The 9,471-nt window shown below is 39.6% G+C and overlaps 1 long non-coding RNA gene across 4 annotated transcripts in view; it reads left to right on the forward strand.

Annotated features, from left to right (window-relative positions):
- LOC106025360 (uncharacterized) overlaps positions 1-9,069 on the forward strand; it is a 66,760-nt gene extending 57,691 nt beyond the window's left edge. For 3 of the 4 annotated variants that reach the window (XR_001198956.2, XR_010039670.1, XR_010039671.1), the window contains 3 exons: positions 453-530; positions 4,753-4,831; positions 5,304-9,069. This is a non-coding gene — a long non-coding RNA (uncharacterized LOC106025360). The remainder of the gene's footprint in view (positions 1-452; positions 531-4,752; positions 4,832-5,303) is intronic. The other variant, XR_010039669.1, reaches the window with a different exon arrangement.
- The last annotated feature ends 402 nt before the right edge of the window (positions 9,070-9,471 follow it).

The following is a 9,471-nucleotide window of genomic DNA, read 5'->3' on the forward strand; positions in this document are numbered from 1 at the left end:
CATTGATGTAATCATAGCTGAAAGTGCTCTTAGAATTGGGTCCCTGGGGGTGTGACCTGAAAGTTTTCCCTCCCAAATTCCTCCCTTGGTTTTCTGTTTCCTGCCTGCCATGGGATAAGCAGCTGTCTTCTAATCAGGCCCTTCTACCATGAAATTCCTTCCTGGAGCTGGCCAACCATGGATGAATCCTTTAAAAACCATGAGCCCTTCTCCTCCTTTAAAGTGTAGGTAGGATATTTTGTCCCAGCAATGAGGAAAGTGACCTAAGACAGGCTTTCTTATTACCATGAAGGTCTCTTATCTCTGCATTCACTGCTTACAGCATTAAACCTGGAACACCGAAGGAACTTAATAAATGCTGTTTGCTTTTTCCAGATAAGTGATAATAGTACAAGTTTGGGAAAAAGTTGCAAAGTAATGTAAAGTAATGAGGCTTCTTTGTGTCTTACCAGAGAATGTGTACAGCATCTCCAAAATGACCTCTTAGACCATCCCAACGGTTAGGACTCACTACCACTTCCAAATGTCAGGTAAGAGTCATGTCAGCTACAATTGCAGGCTCTACTTTGATACTTGCTCTAAATATTTCCTGATTGCAAATGTTATTGATCTGACAGTTTATTTCCCAAGACACATCAGTGCCAAACTGATGAGATATGAAGGTCTCACAGTAAGGAAATTGGCCTTGTGAGCGGCTCTCCTCTGGGAAGATCTTGCTGTACTTATGACTGTACTAATATGATGAAGAGGTGGCAAATACAATTAGCCAGCTTGGCTGGTGATTTTCCAATCATGATGTTTGGGGTATATTATTAGATTAACTGTAATTGAGCTTAAGGTGATCTGAAAATAGCAAACTAGTGTGAAAGTCATTCACAGTTTTGGCTCCAGTATGGATGTTCATGAACCAGGTGGACCGATGACATTTGGATGTTATGAGACTGGGGAAGTGTGCCAGGATGGCCATGGCTTGGCTCTCAAATTCTGTTTCTTTTTACTTTATCACTAGTAAGGAGATGACTTCTGCATCATCTATTGTCCTGTCTCAAATCTTACCTCCCTCATTATCATTTGGAGCTTACTACTTATGATCTTGCTCTTATTTCCTATAAAAGTATAATTTATTTAACGTATGCTTAAGTAATTTTTATAAAAATAATTATCATTAGCTATCACCTGAAATTTCAACACTTGAAATTTCAGGAGTTGAGTAGCATAAAAATTTACTTTTTATTAAAAAGTATTTTTATTAGTGTACATTTACAGTACATAATAATTTCATTATAGGGAGTTGGTAAGTGTATATAACAAACCTTTTTGCTTTTTTATCTTTTCCTCCTAGCGGGTTTGCTTTTTGTGTACATAAAAGCTAATGCAGGCTGGGGGACTCTTCACCATCTGGTGACTCAGGGCCCCACATTCCCAGCACCATCATCTCAGCACACATCTGGTGGGAGACAGTACACTTTGGATTTCTTAATATTTTTTGTAGGGCCTAAGCTTTCACAATAAAAGGGCATAGACAAAATTTATTAGCTTTCTCACAGCTTGGGACACAATACCTGACACCCACAATTGAAAGAAGAGGTTTAATTCAGGTCATGGTTTCAGAGGATTCAGTCCATGACAAGAACATCATGGTGGAAGGGCATGCTCTGCTCATGGTGTCCAAGAAGCAGAGGAGGAGAACAGTACCAGAGAGGAAAGGGCAAGGGACTAGACATAGACTCCAATGTCGTGCCTACGTGAATTACCTAAAAAAACCCAGAAATGTGCTTTACTAATCCCCTGATGAATCTCAAGCCAATCAAGTCACTCCACCTTAACCACCAGAGATGTGTTCAGGAATGACTGAGTAACCGGCAGAGAATAGGGAACTTCCTTCTCCTTGGAGACATTCTAGGATAATAAAGTCTGCTCCTTTTCCAGGAGGAGATTTGTTTACATTCCAGGGCAGTGATGGTGAATCGTTTAGATCTGTCAATATTAACAAACAGCCAGCTGCAGCACATATGCTATAGATTCACTGCCACTCTCCAAGGGTAATGAATCTGGAGACTCCTTCTTCCATGCCCCAGAGACACTGCTCTCCATAGGTGAGGATAGGCTGGTCACCCGAAGCTTGATAGAGACAGAGTCCTGTAGGATCAGTGTTCTTAATGCAATCCACTGCATGCACAGGTGGACATCGTGTTGCCCCAGAAGACTGGGGTGCAGGAAGCTGGTGTCAGGACTGTTAATGTTATTAAGCAGTCTGTGTTCCTAATGTAGGGGCCTGTTGTCTTCTATAGTCAATGTGGGGGTGTCACGTGTGGGTATATATGTGTGTGTGTAGAGCTGTGTGTGTGGTTAGGTATATGTGCAGTAAAGGAGTGTGTATGGCATATCCATGTATGATGAGTGTTTGGTTTAGGGTTAGTGTGTGTAGGTTGGTAGGCTGACTTCTTGGCTCACACTAAGGTGAAATCTGAGACCTTTCAGTTTCAGAAGTAACAGCAGCATCTTTGTTTGCCGTGGGAGAGGCAAGCAGGCAAAGAGTAAGACTCTGAGCCATAAGAACCTTGGGTCAGAAGTAAAAGGTCGTTCCTATTCACATTCTCATTTGTCAGAACCCACTTGCTAGACCCTGGCCCAGCAGTAAGGAAGGGTGGAAAATACAGAGCAGCTCCTGGATATTCTGTGAGTAATAATCATCTCTGCCACATCATATAACTCTCCTCAGGGATTTTTTTGAGGAAATGTAATAAAATAGAAAGAATATGAACTCACATTTGTATGTTGTTTTTCTGAAAGTTAATAAATAAAAGCATTCTAGGTGCTCTGCTTGTAATCTTAGTAGTAATCCATCAAGGCAAGTATGAAACTTATCACCCTTTTATAGCTGAAGGGCTCAGAAAGGTCTTGGGGCTTGGTCAAGACAGTATGTGGCAGAAAAAGATTAGAACTCAAGGTTGTCCCTGAGTTTCCAGGGTGTGTGTGTGCCCCCACACTTGTATGTTCTGGGAGTTGAACTCAGAGGCTTGCATATATGAAGAACATGCTCCACCATTGAACTATACCTGTAGTCTCCACAAGTTTTCAGTTTTAAATGCCACATTGTAAGTGCCAAGTGAGTGCTAGGTATCAGATTATGCAAGTTGGAGGGAGGGTAGGAGTCAGGGGAGAGGTCCTGGTGATACCCAGCAAGGGGTTGGATGTGGCGAGGCAAAGGGCACACTACAGAGACCAATAGTTTGCAATGGTGGGTGATTTTTGCCTCCCAGGCAACATTCAGCAGGATCTGGAGGACTTTTTGGTTGCTATGGCTGGGCAAAGGCATGGTGTTAACATTTACTGCTTAGAGAACAAGGTTGCTGCTAAATATCCCACAATGAAGACCACAGCCCCCTCCAGGACTTATTTGCTTTCCAAAATGTCAATGTGCTGGGCTTAAAACTTTTAGTAAAACCAGACTTATCTCATGTAAAAACTGCTCATAAATGATTTTTCATTATAATGAAACTGTTTTTCACACAATGGCTTTCCTTTGATCTGGTGGGATGACAAGTTTGTCCTCCCAGACCCCACATAAATATGGTATACAAAGTCACATTTTGACATTGCAATTTTAGGCAGTCACAGGGTTCTGTACACAGAACCCTTTTGAGACAGAAAATATCACAGAAAAATTTGGGTTGTACGCATGTTTGGACAAATCCAAAACCTTCTGCTTTATATACATGGGACAAACTGGACATGAAGAAGTTTTATCTGCTAAATTCTTCAGCCTGCAGAGTGCATGTGCTGTAGACGGGACTGTTCCCTTTAATTTACTCTATATTTTTCCCAGATGGTGTTTTGGTGTTTGTTCATTGAGTTTTTAATTCCAGGGGTTGAGAATCTTCTGCAAAGGCCAGATGGAAAATGTTTTAGGCTTTGGAGATCGTCTTTTCTTTGTAGCAATTACTCAAAACTGTTGTTACCGTGCAGTGTTGGTGACTAGTAGCATGCATGCCGCAGTGGGCTGTTTGTATCGTTAAAAGTTCCAGAAAGTTTGCCTTCACTATTGTAGTGCAAAAGCTGCCGGAGATAATGCCCACAGGAATGGGCAGGTCATTTTTGGTCCAAGAGCTGTCATTTGTCAATCCTGTTCTATACTATTTTGAGCATAAGTTTGAGCATAAGATAAGCACAAATCCCATAAAAGTTGAAAGATTGGTAAAGAAAATGGTACAGAAATAAGAATGCCCCTTTCAAACAATCACTCCTTTGTACTTTTTCTGCCACCCACTATCGGATCTTATCTTCTTCTTTTGGCAAATACATAAACTCTCATTGCATTAAACCACATTTATGTATTCTCAGATCGTTTATTGCTAATACAAACTTCATTGTACAATGGGTGCATTTTTCCATTTGTGAAAATTGGTTGAGTGTTGTGGGTCAGGAGGGAGTACATCATAAGTTTTTCTCTGGAAATAAATAAAAAAAATCGTAGATTTTCATTTCACAGCCTTTCAATTGGGCCAGGGCAAAGCCTACAGCCTGGTAAGCATGTGGCAGGCTCCAGAGAAGGAATGAATGTTATTAAGCTAGGTGAACAGGGTAAAACCATGTGCTATCTTCTCCTTGGGTTCTGAGCAGCCTCTCTCACCACCAAGACAGTTCTATGTCCTGCCAAAGATTTTGCTTCCTTCAAAAATCCAAATAGGATAAGTTTTTCACTGCATGTACTTATTCAACATCATGAGCATATTCTTTTCTTTTTCACAGGGCACTATGATGTGTGAAGCTCCTGGTCACAACAGAGAGTGAAATGCAATTTATGGGGGTCAACAAAAGGCCATTACAGGTCAGCTAATGGGGAGGGTTATTAGATCTCACTAAATTAGCACTCAGCTGCTATGTGATTATTAACATAATTCTTCAACAAAGAGTGTCCTGGGAATTTGCAAATATAATACAATAGCAAATTCATTACATAAAGAATGTCTATGTTGAACCATAAAATGCAAACAATTTCTTAGTGAGCCCATTCAGGTCCACTAATAGTCTCTGAGTACCTGTTTCATGTAAAGATCCATTGCATCTGAATAAAACAGTGTAGTCTCCAAGAAGCCCATAGCTTATTGAAGAAATTCTTGCTTTAACCACTATGCAGAGGCAAAATTTTCTTACTTTAGGATTGAACTAAAAGGAGACATACCGTTCTTAAACTCACTGATTCTAGTCATATATGTTCATGGTTACCCACCTTTTTTTTCCTTTAAATATTCCTCCCATATTCCAGGTATATTCTTTGATTCTCTTATTTTTTTTTTCAGATTTCTTGGCCTCTATATGGACCTTAATTAAGAAACTGCTTCACCAGTCAAAATTTCTTTGGTTGCAAGAGATCACAAATTAATTTAAAGTGGTTTGAGCTACAAAAGGGTGTTCAGAGGCATTTGAACTGTCAAGGAAGTAGGTCTTGCTTCAGAGCCATCTAGATCCAGTGGCTCAGGTAATGACATCAGGATTCAGTGTCTTTCTATTTCTTTGTTACGCTTTCTGAGATATTGATTTTCTATATTGGCACCCCACTCCAGATTATCTTTACAATACTCAATTGTACAAATGAAAAAATTCTCTGTAGCTAATGTAAAACAAATGGTTCAAGATTGAATCAGTCACTTTGATTCTAGGAAGAGAGGAATTTGGGTAGGGATGGGTCACAGATTGTTACTGACTGAATTATGACCCTCTCACCCAAGTTTAAATGTTGCTACTCTACCCTCCAGTACCATAGAAGGTAACTGCATTAAAGATAGGGTCTTTAAAGGAGTAATTAACATTAAATAAGGTTTCTAGGATGGACCCTAATCCAATATGACTGGTGTCCTTATAACAAGAGCAGATGAGGACTCAGATACACGCAGAGAGATGACCACGTGAAGACTCAGGGATAAGATGGCCATCTACAAGCCATGAAGATTGGTCTCAGAAGAATCAACTCTGATAATACCTTTATCTTAAACTTCCAGCCCCAGAACTGTGACAACATGTGTTGTTTTAGCTCTCTGGGCTACTGATTCATTATGGCAACCCTAGAAAACTAATGCACAGATTTAACTCTACATTTGGGGAAAGGGGAAGTTTATTTAGTCCCACATGAACCTCCCTATGAGTTAGGAGAGGGCAGGGTTCCATCAGTGGAAAAATAGTACATAACTGGTAGGGGAAAAATGACAAATCATTCACTTGTGGGTTAGATTCATAGTAACTATTAACCATTCATTACGCATTAGGTCTTAAGATCACTTGATATTAATACAGCAATCCTGCAAGATAGGTATGATTCTGCTTATTTTCCAGGTGCATAAACAGAGGCACAGACAGGTTAAGTGAGCTATCCAAGATATGCAATCAGTAAGTGACAGAGCCGGGATTTACTCCACATCCAGCTGGCTGCAAGACATCAGGTTTCTCCTAATACTTTTTTGAGAACCAGTAACTTCTAGTTTTGCATTCTATTGCTCTTCTCTCTGCAAGATTGGAAAAGCTCTTGCTTGAGGCAGAGGAAGGGTATGTATTTAGGTGTTAATTAAGGAAATTTCTCAGTCTACAAAATTCACAAGTTCATTTTCAGTGCTGTTTCTGTTTTTGGGCAAACCTTTACCTAATTCAAATTAATTAGAGTAGCAGAATATGAAATCTTGCTGTTGTGCCTTAAAATTCCCAGTGACCTATAACTACCCCATTCATGACTCCTAAAGTCTGAGAATCAGAATCCAAATCCTCATTAAAGTGGCAAAATGAACAAATCCATCAATTCCTCTGCTTCTGCTTCTCTTGTGTGTTTACCATGTTTTTTTTTTTTGTCCCATGATTAGCAGACAACTCCCATACCTGGGTCATAAATAGGCTACTGGATCATGAGCTATTATCTTCAGCTGAGCTTGACAATGCACGCTGATGTTTGAACATTTGATGGGAAAGAAATTCAGAAAATATCAGACCCTTATGTGGTCATCACATTTCAGTCTCCAGCTGGGCTTGATATTTCTGTTGAAACCATCTGGTGGGCCTCTTGTAAATCTTGACTTGTCTTTCACAGTACTCATTTATGGCAAGAAAGGGCAATTAAATCCAAGCTATCTCGAAAACAAAATTCAAGAGTAGTGAATATCATTTGTATCCTTGTGACATTGAAGTTATCAAATTTTGTAAAAATTATTAATAATTATACAATTTCGACTAGTAAAAAAAATTGTTCGAATGATCATCTCCCTTCAACACTGGTGTGAATTCACTTCTACCACATCTTTCTTGGAGGCTGTCTTTTGAGAGTCCCCTGGATTTTGAATGCTTGTCACATGTCCTTGAATGGATGGTTTTTTTCTTAAAACCAATGAGTCCTGTCAAAGAAAATCAGTCTTTCATCAACTGTCTGACCCTGGTGCATATACAGTGTGGCTCAACTGCAACAGGTGCCTGAAACTCTCACATCAAGATTCCATGAAGTTGATGAAAGTGATGTTGAGAGTTTTAAAGAACAGACAAAATCACAGATGACCCCTGAGAATCAGGCAGCTTTAGTGTCAGTGTCAATATTCTGCTGGAATTCAATAGACCTGGCCATATTGGTTGTCATGGTGATTGCTGATTGGCTGGCACCTGTGTCATGCTGGTTATTCAATATTTTTAATATCATCCCAAGAAGAATTAACAAGTGAAGAAAAAAAATGTGACAAGGAAAATGACATGGTGAGCACTTCAAAAGAAAATATTTAAATATCAAAAGATTCAAGAAGGCCTGAGGAAAAATTGGTAAAGCCCTTGAATATTTTTTAACAACTCTTTTGCTATCATGAATTAAAAGCCAAACCTGAAATGAAGGATTTTTGCAGAAAAATTACACCAAAAAAACCTACTACTTAATTCATTTTTCTGTTCTTTATTGTAATTTATGCATGGTTGAAATGGTAATCTAAGTTTTGTTATTTTGATAAAACTAAGTTTATTTTATTTAAAGATAACATTCAAAATCACCCCCTTCCTACCTCCAAAATTTGCCATGATAATGTGAGCTTTAGTATTGAGTCACTTTAAATGTCTTCTGTCAAGATTGATATTCATCCCAGGGATGGAACTAAGGAAGCCAAGAAAGAAAATCCTTCCCTCATTTTCTAATGGGGTTGTTCAGTTTCCTCTTTTATTTCTTACCATGGTGGCTCTACTTCTATGTTTCTCTCCTCAATCTGTGCCTTCTGCTCACTTGTGTTGAGCTGTGTTGGGTAATCTGGATTGTCATTTTGACTGGGTTTGGAGTCACTTAGGAGATTAATAAAGCATTATTTGTGGGTGTCTCTGCATTGTCCATGGAGAGTGTGATGTTGGGGTTGTGTCTGGTCCTTAGCCCCTTTCTCTTGGGTTTTCCCCTGATCTTTGCTTCCCAGATGCCATGATGTAAGCAAGCAGCTTTCCTGCCATTGTATTTCTGCCAGCTGACCATGGAGAGAATCCTCTGAAATTGTGAGCCTAAATAATATTTTTCTCCTTTAAGTAGTAGGTGTCAGGTATTTTGTTCTAGTGGCAGGAAACTTAACCAATACATGAGCCAAGACATGCCTGTTTCATACCACGTATTGTTCCTCTCCAGCAATAAGTTCTAGGACCAGAGTTACCTACAAGAGCAGGTATTTCATAGACTGGCAGATGACTGGACTTCATGGAAACAACAATGATGCAGTTCATGAAGCTGGACTAATCAGGTTAACTCTCAAGAATCTCTGATGAATACATTTGGACCTAGCTAGACAGCATAGCGGCCTGATGGTAAAATGATGCAATGCAGTCGTGATGGATCAGATGCAAGCTTCAGGAGTAAAACTGTGTAATCCAGCAGCTCCAAGGTATTGACTCAGGGTCTTCATCCATTGCTCTTCAACTCTGTCACACACTGTATGTTGGGCAATTATTTACCTTCTTTCTGATGAAAATATCCTAAATTTTCTGTCTCTGAAATATGGGAAGAATTGATTTTATCCTGGGTATAGGGTGATTGTACAACTCAGCCCTGACCACCTACATAAAGAAGCTTTCCCTTTATGTGCCATTGGCTGTAATGGTTATTTATTGGGGGAGTACACTGACCAGCTTGGGGCACTAAGCATCAGGTGAGGAATCTGTATCACACTGGATATTCAATATTTTTATTATTAGAAAGTATTAAGTATTATTTAAAGTATTAGAGACAGAGACTCTCAGAAGATGTGTACCTGAAGTTACTGGTGGTCACTGTTGAGAAGTGAAGGGACATAGAGGGAATTAGGACAGAGGTGAAGAGACAATAGGTCCTGCTGACCATGCAGGCGTTGCTCGATGTCATCATGCCTGGAACCAATTACCTCAGACTTCAGGCACCATTTATCTCTTTGCTTAAGGTGATTTGATTTGGATTCTATATCACTGGTTACCAAAATAGCCATAGCCTACAGCTCATGTTATTTT

Source organism: Cavia porcellus, unplaced genomic scaffold, assembly GCF_034190915.1.
Source record: "Cavia porcellus strain 051 isolate PalLab524CR breed Dunkin Hartley unplaced genomic scaffold, mCavPor4.1 scaffold_16, whole genome shotgun sequence".
In the NCBI taxonomy this organism is placed as follows: Eukaryota; Metazoa; Chordata; class Mammalia; order Rodentia; family Caviidae; genus Cavia; species Cavia porcellus.